The sequence below is a fragment of the Eulemur rufifrons genome, chromosome 30 (assembly GCF_041146395.1).
Source record: "Eulemur rufifrons isolate Redbay chromosome 30, OSU_ERuf_1, whole genome shotgun sequence".
In the NCBI taxonomy this organism is placed as follows: domain Eukaryota; kingdom Metazoa; phylum Chordata; class Mammalia; order Primates; family Lemuridae; genus Eulemur; species Eulemur rufifrons.
This window is the reverse complement of record NC_091012.1, coordinates 47283284-47297367: the sequence shown is the minus strand read 5'-3', so window position 1 is coordinate 47297367 and position 14084 is coordinate 47283284. Positions and strand designations below refer to the sequence as shown.

Sequence of the window (14084 nt, the reverse complement as noted above, 5' to 3'; positions counted from 1 at the left end):
AATGCAGGTGTCTTTTTGATATAATGACTTCTTTTTCTTGGGGTAGATACCCAGTAGTGGGATTGCTGGATTGAATAGTAAATGAAGTAAGTGAAGAAAACAGGAAGATGGAGATTCAGGCTAAAAGAGTTCAAGCTCCTTTAGCTACTTTACAGAGGAAGTACGAATCTATGACAATACAGAGATTGAAAGGAAATTCTCATGCTGCTCACAAAGTGAAAAGTTTAAAAACCAGCTTGAACTCCTTTAGCCAGAATTTCCATCTTCCTGTTTTCTTCACTTATTTCATTTAATTATTTTTAAAGGATATCATTCAATTTTTTCAGTGCATCAAAAGAGGACCTCAGTCTCTTGCTTTCTTTATTCTTTTCCTTGAGAACTTCAGTTAAATGTTCAACTTCTGCATAATGTTGTTCCTTTATAATTTGAAATCGTGTAAGAACCTCTTGTTCAACAACTTTAGTTTTACTCAAGGCATTTTCATGTCTGAAAAGCAGTTCTTGTTCAAGTAAAAAACATTCTCGCTTTTGAAGCTCTTCAGCAAATTTCTGTTGTGCTGCAGTTTCACACTGTTAGTGGGACTGCAAATTAGTACAACCTTTATGGAAAACAGTATGGAGATTCCTCAAAGAACTGAATGTAGACTTACCATTTGATCCAGCAATCCTACTACTGGATATCTACCCAAAGGAAAATAAGTCATTTTATCAAAAAGACACCTGCGCTCAAATATTTATTGCAGCACAATTCACAGTTGCAAAGATTTGGAATCAATCTAACTGTCCATCACTTCATGAGTGGATTAACAAAATGTGATATATACATATATACACACACCATGGAATATTACTCAGCCATAAAAAGGAATGAATTAATGTTTTTCACAAAAATTTGGGTGGAGCTAGAGACTATTATCCTAAGTGAAGTTTCTCAGGAGTAGAAAAACAAACACCACATGTACTCTTTAATAATTTGAAACTAATCAATGTACACACATGGGCACAGAGGGAAGTAAAAGTCATTTCAAATCAAAAATGGAGGAGGGGTGGTGTAAAAACCTCCCTAACAGGTGCAATGGATATTATTTGGGTGATGGTCACACTAATAACCCTGACTTCAGCAGTATAAAACTATCCATGCATCAAAAACATTTGTACCCAATTAATATTTTGAAATAAAAAAAAAATTGATCTAGGAAAAAAAGATGTGGAATACTATTTAGTCATAGAAAAGAAGAAATTTGGGCCATTTGTGACAACCTGGAAGACATTTTGCTAAGTGAAATAAGCCAGGTACAGAAATACAAATACTGCATGATTTCACTCATATGTGGAGTTTTAAAAAAGTGATCTCCTAGAGCTAGAGAGTAGAATGGTGGTTACTAGGGATTGGGGCAATTGGCGGGGGTAGGTTTGAGTGATTCTGGTAGCCCATGGTATTTTAAAAGGTTCTCTCTCTATGGACAATTTGCCAATTTCACAGAATCATAATGGCATTTAAAAATACAGATTTCTTATATTCCCTTCCTCATGTTACATCCAGGTGGGCCTCAGATCTCATATTTTCTATTTTTAACAAGCAAATTCTGGTTGATACTTATAATTAGGTAAATTTAAAATATCCTATCAAAAATAATTTTCAAAGGGTAAGAAAGAGGAATTGGCTTGTTTACATGACTTGTGGGCATTTTTGAACCTACTCTCCTACCCTACCTTCCACTACTCCAACCCACCTCAACGTTTACTACCTTAACTACCCATCACCAAATCCACTGCTTTCAATATGCCTTTTGGAGGGAGCATGGCCTTCTGGTATGTGTCATTTTATAGTACATACTTTTAAGATTTGAGCCAGCTCTGTTCTCCTAAGATAATTGATACCCTAAACCCACAAGTATTAGCCCCTGTACTAATGTTTGAACTATGTAACCCTGAACTGCTTTCCATAACAGTCTGAGTCATAACGGAACTTTAACCCTGCTGTATAATCATCTTTTCTAAGAATTTTTATTTTGATTTCAAAAAGGACAATTTATTTTTGCCTGATGGCAGAATCAAGGCAATATAAACTTGTGCTGAGGGAGAGCCATGTCAAATTGTATCCCCATGAAGGAACAGGTAAAGCCATTCCTTTGAAAAAGAAAAGGAAGCAAATACTTGGAAGCAAAAGGAGAGGTCTCTTGACCTTGCAAGGATGGAGAAAAGAACATTACTTTTTAGCAGGTATTCAGAAAGGAAGTCTACTGAGAAGTATGGTATGGGCTGGATGTGAGTAGGGTGGAGCTGCTGATGTAGTGTTGCTGGCTGACGTCATACAAAGAGAGCCTATCACATCTGCTCCCATGCTAAATTCTCACTATTTGAAGGGCAACAACCTTTTCTGCTAACTGTGCAATGAAAATTTCACTGTTCCTAAGTTAAGCTTTTTTTTCTCTTTTCTGTCTTATAAATTCTGTTTACCTGTATCGCTTGAGTCTATCTACCACCTCACTCCCTCATATGTGAATAAATAATTTACATGTAAAATAAACTAGCAGCAAAATAGCTAAAAACAAACAAGCGTATTTGAAATAATTTGTCATATGTCTGACTCAGTAGATATGAAAGTAAAATTTTCTTGTTTGATACCTTGGATTTTGGGTAGCTGATATGTTTCAAAGGAGAGCCACTTGCATCACTACAACATTCAGTCCTACGTCTTCATGAGGCCATGTTAGTTGGCAGGGCAACTTTTTCTATTTCTTTAAAAGATTGCTTGCTTATTTTGGAGGTACTAACTTCATGATCATTCTCAATTAACTCTTCTTCTGTTTGCTGTTTCTTCAAATCATGAAAAGAATCCAGTTCATCATCTAGGCAATTCACATTTAAGTACTTGAATGAACTGCAAAAAGGTGTTGTACAATGCTTTCTTTTATCAGAATAACATCTTAACGATGAACCAACTTTACCTCCAGATGAATAGATATCCAAATCACCTAGGGAAGTTAGAGATCTTCTCTTACATTTAGCCTGATCAAAATTTGAAAAATTACACTCACCAGGGCAGCAGCCCCGATGTCTGTAGCAGCTTTTGAGATGCTTCACTACAAAATTCTGCCCTGGTGGATTGATGACCCTCGGCTCCCTGGTGTGCTGGAACTGCAGTCTCCCCAACAACCACATTCAAACCCATGGCTGTCTGGTGGAGGTGAGGCTTTAACTACAGATTTTTAGATTGTTTTTTTTTTCCTTTAATTCCTGGCTTGAATATTGAAATATTCCTGCCTATCTTAGTCCACTCAAACTGCTATAGCAAAATATCATAAACTGGTCCGTTATAAGCAACAGAAATTTAATTCTCGTATTTCTGGAGCCTGATAAGCCCATGACCAAGGTGCTAGCAGATTTGGTATCTGACGAGGGTCCACTTTTTGGTTCATAAATGGCCATCTTCTTGCTATAACCTCACATGGTGGAAGTGGCAAAAGGTCTCTCTTGGACCTCTTTTATAAGGGTACTAATCCCATTCATGGATTCTCTGCCCTTGTGACCTAATCACTTCCCTAACACCATTACTTTATGGGTTAATATTTGAACATATGGATCTTGGGGGGAACACAAATATTCAGATCATAGCACTGCCATATCTGACTTTGATCTTGATGCTTTTTCCATCTCTTTAAACTGTATTTTTTGCCTTTTAGTTGCCTTGTAACTTTTGGTAAAAGGTAGACATGATGTACTGGATAAAATGAACTGAAGTAAATTGGCCTTTTGTAATGTAATGGTAAGGGTAGGAAAAAAGGAGGCATTCTGTAATTTTATGATTAGGTTTCGGTCTTTTGGTCACCTTGTGCCACCTGGATTATAAACTTCAGCAATTCTCAGTTGCTAAGGTGGAGAAGTTTGGCTAGAGAAAGTTGAAGTTGGTATTTCCCTTCCCCCAGGTAGGTTAGGTTCTGACAAACTGCTAGCAGGTTAGGCATTTTAAAAATAGTTTCTCCGGAAAACATACCTTTTTGAGAATAACAGACACTCTGACATATTTAAAAATGGTCATTTTCCCCTCCCCCTGCCAGAAGCACAAGGAGACTATTTCTGATATTCACTGTGATGACCTGGTAGAGCTCCTGGAGGTAAAACTTACAGAAAGGTGGGACCCCATGTATGACTGCATGTCCCTGGAGGTTTTATCTCTCAGAATTATCTATACAGAACCGCAAACATATCTTCAATTATAGTTCAGGTTTTCCTCCTTCATCACTGGTTACTGTAGAGGTTTCTGCTTTTGGTTTCTGCTCTGGTATATTGTGATTCTTTGTATTTGCCTACCTGCTCAAATCTGGGGGCAATGGTTTGCCTTATGATCAGTCTCACTTTTCTTATACATCTAAGACAAGTTGCTAATTTTCAGTTTGTTCAGCATTGTACTTGTTTTTAGGATGAAGTGGCAACTTTAAAGCTCCTTACTTTCCAGACCAGAAATTGGAAGACTCCATGTTTCTTATTTGCAAAGTCCTATTCTGTGCTGAAATTCTCATTTTAATCATATTAGTTATGGTTATTTTAATGTTTCTTTGTGGTACTCTCAACATCTAGAACTCCCATACATCTATTTCTTTTATTTAGTTTTCTATTGATGGTGGTCACTTTGTCTTATTTTCCAGTATGTCTGTGGATTTTATTATATACCAGACATTGTGTATAAAATATTGTACAAATACTCAGAGGTTCAGAATTGTAGTCTTCCCTCAAACAGGATTTACTTTTGCTCCTTTCTGGCAATTAGAATATGGACGTATCACCTCTATAAATTCTGTGATTGATCTGTTTAGCAGCTGGGTTTAATCCTTTGAGGGGTCTTATCTGTATCCAGTTCCCCTTTTCCTTAAAGTATAGCCGTCAAAAGCCTAAAATGAAAGCTTGGGACAGGTAAAAGAGACCCTTCTCTTTGTTGGACTTTGAATTCTAATTCTCTCCCCCAGCTTTATGAAACCGCTAAAAGCTCTAATGTTTTTTCAGCTTCTCAGAAGCCTATAATGGTTGATTAATGCATTGAGGGGAAAAGTAAAGAGAATGCCCTGCATATTATTCTATTAATATTTTTCCCTTTGTTTCTGGATTTTGACACTTCAAATTCTTGCTGCCTTAGTAGTTTGCTCATGCCTTAAAATATTTTAAACAAGATTTTTTTTTTACAGCTTTTCCACTTGATTTCTGCAAGGTGGTTTGTCTGAATCAAACTTAACTGTCACTGCTAAAAATGAAATTCTCCCGTATACATTTTGATTTGTTGTTTCCTACGTAATGTTTCATTACTGAATCTGTTAGCTTATTTGCCTTTTTCCTTGGTTGGAGGAGTTATTTGTACTGAGATTCAGGGTGGGAAGAAATATATTGTATGGGTACGTTGTGGAATATTTTACGCCCAAGTCTGCTGACTAATTTCTTTTTGCTCTTGGTAGCAATATCAAAGGGACCATTAGTCCAAAAAGCTACTCTTTTTCCTACTTTCTACAGATGTACATTTATTTTATTTTATTTATTTATTTATTTTTTCTCTCTGACATACTGATTTTAATTCCTTTGGACATATATTGAGAAGTGGGATTGCTAAGTGGTATGGTAATTTTATAGGAAGTTTTTTTTTTTTGTTGTTTTGTTTTTCAGCTCATTATGGGGGTACAAAAGTTCAGGCTATATATATTGCCCATGCCTCCCCATCCCCCCGAGTCTGAGCTTCAATTGTGTCCATTTCCTAGACAGTGCACATCGCACTCATCATGTAGGTGTGCACCCATCCCCTCCCCTCACCCCCATCCCCCCCAGTCAGAACTTCAAGCGTGTCCATTCCCCAGGCAGTGCACATCGCACTCATCAAGTAGGTATACACCCATACCTTCCCCCCAGCCCCGAACTCTGTCCCATACCCAGTTGTTGTTATTCCCAAATGTGCACTCAGGGAAACCAGTTTGCTGGTGAGTACATGTGGTGCTTATTTTTCCATTCTTGGGATACTTCACTTAGTAGAATGGGTTCCAACTCTCTCCAGGAGAACTAAAGGGATGCCATATCGCCATTATTTCTAATAGCTGAATAATATTCCATGGTATACATATACCACATTTTGCTAATCCATTCATGAATCGATGGGCATTTAGGTTGTTTCTACATCTTTGTGATTGTGAATTGTGCTGCTATAAACATTCGGGTGCAGGTGTCTTTTTTATAGAATGACTTTTGTTCTTCCGGGTAGATGCCCAATAATGGGATTGCTGGATCGAATGGTAGGTCTACTTGAATCTGTTTAAGGTATCTCCACATTGCTTTCCACAGGGGCTGCACTAGTTTACAGTCCCACCAGCAATGTATGAGTGTATCTGTCTCTCCACACCCACGCCAACATGTATAGTTTTGGGACTTTTTGATAAATGCCATTCTTACTGGAGTTAAGTGATATCTCATTGTGGTTTTGATTTGCATTTCCCTGCTGATTAGAGATGTTGAACACTTTTTCATATGTTTGTTAGCCATTTTTATATCTTCTTTTGAAAAATTTCTATTCATGTCCTTTGCCCACTTTTTGATAGGGTTGTTCGATTTTTTCTTACTGATTTTCCTGAGTTCTAAATAGATTCTTATTATCAGACCTTTATCTCATGTGTAGTATGCGAAAATTTTTTCCCATTCTGTAGGTTGTCTGTTTACTCTCGTGACTGTTTCTTTGGCTGTGCAGAAGCTTTTTAATTTGATCAGGTCCCATTTATTTATTTTTGTTGTTGCTGTGATTGCCTTAGGGGTCTTCTTCATAAATTCTTTTCCTAGGCCAATTCTCAATAAAATTCTAGCAAAACGAATCCAAATGCTTATCAAAAAAATAATCCATCACGACCAAGTGGGCTTCATCCCAGAGATGCAGGGATGGTTTAACATATGCAAATCTATAAATGTAATTCACCACATAAATAGAAGCAAAAATAAAGATCATATGATCCTCTCAATAGATGCAGAAAAAGCATTTGACAAAATTCATCACCCTTTTATGATAAGAACACTTAACAAAATAGGCATAGATGGGGCCTATCTAAAAATGATACAAGCCATATATGACAAACCCACAGCCAACATCATACTGAATGGGGAAAAACTAAAAGCATTCCCACTTCGAACTGGAACCAGACAAGGCTGCCCACTGTCCCCATTACTTTTCTACATAGAATTGGAAGTCCTTGCAAGAGCTATCAGGCAAGAGAGCAGAATCAAGGGAGTTCAAATAGGGACAGAAGAGATCAAACTCTCACTCTTTGCTGATGATATGATGTTATATCTAGAAAACCCCAAGGTTTCAACCAAGAGACTCCTGGAATTTATCAATGAATTCAGTAAAGTCTCAGGATACAAAATCAATACACACAAATCAGAGGCATTCATATACGCCAATAACAGTCAAATGGAGAACCAAATTAAAGACTCAATACCCTTCAAAATAGCAACAAAGAAAATAAACTTTCTAGGAATATATTTAACTAAGGAGGTAAAGGACCTCTATAGGGAGAACTATGAAACACTGAGGAAGGAAATCACAGAACATGTAAATAGGTGGAAAACCATACCATGCTCATGGATCGGTAGAATCAACATTGTTAAAATGTCTATACTGCCCAAAGTTATCTACAGATTCAATGCAATCCCTGTTAAATTACCAACATCATTTTTCATAGATATAGAAAAAATAATTTTACGCTTTGTATGGAACCAGAGAAGACCCCATTTAGCAAAAGCAATCTTAAACAACAAAAACAAAATGGGAGGTATTAATTTGCCAGACTTCAAACTATACTACAAGGCTGTGGTTCTTAAAAGTGCCTGGTATTGGCACAAGTGCAGGGACACAGACCAGTGGAACAGAACAGAAAATCCAAATATAAAACCATCCTCATATAGCCATCTAATCTTTGACAAAGCAGACAAAAACATACTCTGGGGAAAAGATTCCTTATTTAATAAATGGTGCTGGCAAAACTGTATATCCACATGTAGAAGACTAAAACAGGACACACACCTCTCACAAAAATCAAATCATGGTGGTTAACAGACTTAAACCTTAGGTCGGAAACTATTAGAATTCTAGAAGAAAATGTAGGAAAGACTCTTACAGATGTACATTTAAAAAGCCTAAATTATTATAATATTTTGAAATGGCAATACTTTTTTTATAATTTTTGATTTATCACCTTGGTTAGGCTACCTTCTTTATTTATTCAATTGAAGATTAATCTAGATGCTGCTGTACTTTTGCTGATGCAAAATCCCTAATCAGCTGATTTTAGGTAAAGGAGATTGGTCTGGTTTATCTGAGTAGATCTCCTGATTTAATTAATAGGAAGGTCTTAAAAACAAGAATTAGGCTTTGGAGAGAGAAAGGAAGGGAGAGAGAAAGAGAGAGAGAGAGGAAGGGAGCAAGAAAGAGAGAGGAAAGAAGGGAGAGAGAGAGAAACATGAAATCAGGAGAGAAAGAGAAAGAATGAAAGCAAGAGAGAAAGAGAGAAGAAATCTAAGTATTCAGAAATAATCTGAAGCGTACATATGTATACTATATATTTTTATAAACACTTTTATATTATATAGAGAAAACTATATATTAGCCTAAATATATATATCATTTAATTATATATAATTATATATATGTATCTTTTATTGATTTTGCTTCTTTAGTTGAACTCTGACTGATAAAATGCTGAAGAACATATTTTTCAGAAAAATTAAGATGTGGTTATGTAGTGTAAATGTAGTGTAAACAAGAATATGCCATAGCCATGGAATGGAATCTGTAGTATTATGTTTAAATGAGTGTCTTTGTCCTGTATCTGGCAGAAATGAATATAATATATATATATTAATAATTAAGTCAGACTTCTTTAATGTAATAGCTTTGGGAATAGAAATGGAAATACAAACACAATTAACGAATATGCTAATTTCCCCCTTGCTATAGACATCAGGGGATAGTTGATCTTTATTCATGGCTTAAAAATGCATAGCAAATTAAATTGCCAATAAATATTTTCTTCATTTCTAAGGTACAAAACATAAAAATGCTATTTCAAGGTTAAACTTTAAACAATGGGAGGGAAACATCAATTTTTATCCTTGAGATTAATTAAATATAAAATATTATGAGAAAATATTGACTAAGTACCAGAAGTCTCTATTGATGGTATACAACACTAGTCAGCTAATAATGATTCTTGATAACGCCCAGTGAAAACTGAATCCCATTACTCTCTACTATCTATTAGTTCACATTGTTTTTCTTTTTTTGCAAGTAAGATAGCATTACCATAATAAGCATGTAAAACATCATAAATATCTAAGTTTGTATGCAAGAATAAATTATTTCTGCACTAAGAAACTATAACTAGAGGGAACAAATATTCTTGCAGATTTGAGGCAGGCAGAGCTCTGTAGCAAAATAAAACATTAATTCCTTGGAAAGAATTTGAAGCTTTCTTTTTTGTGGGATTTCCTTCAGAATATTTATAAAACTAGTTTTAAGTAAATTATTTTAAAATAATTCAATCAGCATTTATCTAAAATCTTCTTTTAGAACTCAGTTAAAGTGAAATTCAGTGCTCTTAATTGCTCAAATTGGCAGTTTTTGTAAAAGTAGGTTACTACTGCAGCTTTGGTTCACATAAAATTATGCTTTAAGTATGTGCAAAAGACATCATTATTCATGTACCAAAATGTATAAATAACATATTCAAATCATATTTAAATAGTAATTTTTAATACTGGATGAGGCTTAGGTCCCAGGTTTTGTTAAATTTTTATAGTTTCAACTATAATTTTCTTTTGACCTTCAGGTATTATATGCTAACCTGTGCCTCCTATAATTCACATTTATAGAAGTAAAACATAGTCTAATAATATTTAAGGCTATGGAGACTGACTTGACAGGCTTACAATTTTACAAAACCACACAAAAAACTGAGCCAAAGCAAAGTAGAAAAAATATATTTGTAACAATGTGTCAACCAATAGTACACAGTGTTTTTTTCTTTTTAATGGAGGCAATTTTAATAGGACTTGAAGTATTTTAACTTTGATGATTGCTATTATCAGAATTTGCCTCATGCAGTAGGAGGCCACGCACTATACAATAGGAGTTATCAAGAAAATACACTTTCAAATATGCTGCACAACGTTGTTTATAACAGCATGGAATAAACGCCAGCTTCTATTTTACTGTGACTTGGTTTTTATTAACAAGCACTAGTAAGACAGAGCCTTCTTTGAAAATACAAATGCTACCATACCTAGTTCAATTATTTAGCTCCAGGTTTTAATATGTTTTAATGTGTCTTAAAAGGAGAATTCCATGATAAAGAGAATTTCAAATAACTTTTTACTTTCTAAACTGCCTCTTGAAATAAACGTAGTTATTTGACATATGAAAGATATTTCTTATCTTAAATAAGTTGGATTCTCTCCTATAGGCATTTATCTTCAAGACTTACAGTTCTTTTTATTGGTTTTAAAAGAAGATCGATCCCTGGTTTATTTTGTATATTTGACTTCATTCTGGATTGTGTTTGGTGACTAATGAAAAAAAATATAAAACTTAATATATAACATGCTGCCTCATCATGCTCCTACATCATTCTCCTAATTAACAGAGACTATCTCTGTAGATTCTTAGTAATACTTAGGACAATGTGAGTTTATAAAGCATATTGATTCATTTATCAAAAAAGCAGCAATGTATAAATGAATATTGATACTTTGAAAATTTAGGAACCTAAGAGAACCAAGTTTTTTATTTTCTCAGTTTATAGTATGCTTTATTTCCCTCTAGATTTTATGAGAGTCATCAATCTCAAAGAAGAAGGTTGCCTATTTCCAACAGATACTTTCTCCTCTCTCACACATATATATACCCAAAAGTCCCCCATTTCTTTAAATTGTCTAATTAAATGATTTTGAGTTGACATCACCTCTTTATAATTAATTTCTAAATATCACAGGTATACCATGCAAAGGTACTCAATGTATATAATGTTTATGTATTTTAATGTTCTCTTATGTGCTGTTATAGTATATCATAGGCATGTTTTTGCATGAACTATAAACCTATGGAAGTATGTCTTACCAATATGTAAGCTGTTCTCTCATAACTTAAGTTTCACTATTGCTTCTATGGCATGATTCTAGGGATACCAGACTTCAAAAACCAATTAACATGAAGCATCTCTTTTTATTAGGCATGGCAAAAAAAGGTAATTGTCAATTTTGTCTTAGCATTACAGAAAAAGTAGAAAATGCAAATGTCCAATGTTGAGAGGGAAGCTGGTATTGAAGAACATCAAGAAAGCCTGTGGCTAAAGCAAATAGAATAAGGCAAAGAATAGTAGAAAATGAAGTCAGAGATATAAGAGGGAAGGGGAAGATTATTTATAGTTTCTAGGTCACTGTAAGGATATCAATTTACAACCTAAGTGAGATTGAGAACCCTTGCACTGTTAAGATCTGCCTTAGATTTTAATGGATCTCTTTGTTGCCATGTGGACTCTAGACCATATGTGTAGGCAGAGGTGAGGAGTGGGCAAGGGTAGGAGCTGATATTTCAGTTAATAGGCTATAAGTCAATCAAGAATGATGGTTTCTTGGATCATAATGTGCTATGGTCTGAATTTTTGTGTCTCTCAAAAATTCATACATTGAAACTTAATCACCAATGTGGTGATATTAGGAGATGGGAGTTTTGGGAGGTGATTAAACCGTGAAAGAGGAGTCTTCATGAATAAGATTATAAAAGAGATCCTAGAAAGCTAACTCACCCCTTTCACCATGGGAAGACACAGCAAGAAGGTACCATATATGAACCAGAAAGTGAATCTTCACTGGGCACTGAATCTGCTGATGCTGATCATGGAATTACCAGCCTTTTGAACTTTGAGATATAAATGTCTGATGTTTGGAATCCATCCAGTTTATCGTATTTTGTTATAGCAGCCCAAACAGATTAAGACATGGTGATAATAGTAGAAGTTGTGAGAAGATAAACTGTTATATTTCAGATATATATAGAAGGTGGAGCCAAAAGAATATGTTAATAGTCAGGATACGGGGAGTGAGATAGTCTTTCCATTAACTGAAATGGGGAAAGACTGTAGGCGGAACTTTTCTTGGCTGGGAGGGATAATAAGGAAATATATGTTGGATATATTAAATTTGATATGCCTATTAGCTACTTACAGCTATTATGGAGAATACATGTGAAGACATACATATAAGCATCTACAATCTTTGTGTTTTCTGATATATTATTAATATATATGTCAAGAGATTATTGATAGAATTATAAATATTGAATGTCTTGATGTTCATTATATGTGATAACATTATATAATGCTCTCTTATTGGGAAATATGAATCCTGCTTCTTTAAAAAGAAGTGACCCCTTGTTATCATGGCGTTGATAAGAAGTGACAAATGTTTTCTCCAACTTAGAAGTTAGTTTAAAAACCAGAAAGGGAAAGGGAGAAAATATTTCTATCACAGACACGCATCTCATCTTTCAAGTGGAAGCTTAGAATCTCAAATATAAAATTTTAAAATGGGAAAAACTCATGTGTCCATTTGTATTAAAGTACTGAAGGATGCAAACTGTTTGTGATACCCTGTCATCTAGCCTTATCCCTAACTTCCCAAACTTGCAAAAAGAATGTTACTAGCTGCTGGTGAGTGACACTAAATGTCCTATACCATGACAGGCATAATCCTCTGATAAAATAGGCTTCTTTATCTGTAATGTTATCATCTGTCAACCAAAGTGATGTGATGTCACATCAAGGACACAATATAATATTATTTGGGTATGGGTACACTAAGTTTTCTTTTGCATGAAATAATCTGATTTAGAGATATCTGACAAGTACTGTAATTATTTAAAGTACTTATGACAAAGTAGCATAATTTGTCAATATTGCAAACATAATTGCCATACGAGTAGTCAAAATAATTGTGATTAAACTGCTCTTTAGACACTGTTTAGAAGAGGATGAAACGAGAATGACAAGGAACTGTGGTTACTGACATTTAGAACTCAGGGAAAATTTTCATCCTATCTTTAGGGATTGCTTTCATAGAAAATGTTTTTCAGTTCTGATTTTGATGTTACAAAGGTGTATGATAGTGGCTGTGCATTTATATGGGATTGTCAAATAAATTCTGCCTTTCACATGATGTGGCATACACTTTGTAATTACCATTCCATCATGATATATCACTCTAGAAGAATTTCACCAATTGTGCTATGAGAACTTCCTTTTATATTTTTCTATAAAAAACCTAGATTACAGGGCAAGTTTTTTTTCCCAAAAGATTTATGTTAATCTTCATCTGAGTCTACTTATGGATATTTATTCTTAATCATTTTATTTATACAACTGAACACTTTTATTTCAGATGGATATTATATTCTGATTGTGTATTTGCTTTATGTGCTTTCTATGCAACATTCTATCAATTATTCATATATATTTACTTTGTTTTGGTTGTTTTAAAGATATAGTTTTGTTTAGAAACATGGTTTGGATTATTCCTCTTTAATGTTTAAGTTGTATCAACCTAATATAAGATTCAAACTCATAAATACTGATCATGTGACGATCACCAAATACTTACAAAGTCACTTAGTCTCCAAAAGAAAACTATACATATTGGCCTAGCAGTTGAAATAATATATAACTAATTAAAAATCAGTTAAACATTTACCAGCAAGAATCATCTCTTTCTGATACTTCAAGAAAATTGAGAATAATCATCATTGTAGAAACATTGTTCTTAATATGAACTTTGATAAAATATCACACCACCTTCCATGTAATTTTTTTAAGTAAAATGTATTTTTATTATATAAATTGAATTTAGCCTTTCTGGATACCCTAAATATGGGACATACCTCACTATGCCTCAAAGGGGAAATGATAATTAATACCCAGGCCATCATAACTAAATCAGAAAATCTTATTAAGGATTTCCTACTTCTCAGAATACTAGAAGTTCTAACACCTGACATTCGTTCACCTGAAGTTGTTT

General features: G+C 34.4%; 1 pseudogene; it reads right to left on the bottom strand.

The window, feature by feature from the left end:
* Window positions 1-224: 224 nt before the first annotated feature.
* LOC138378885 (coiled-coil domain-containing protein 138-like) lies at window positions 225-3164 on the bottom strand (annotated as a pseudogene).
* Window positions 3165-14084: the final 10920 nt, after the last annotated feature.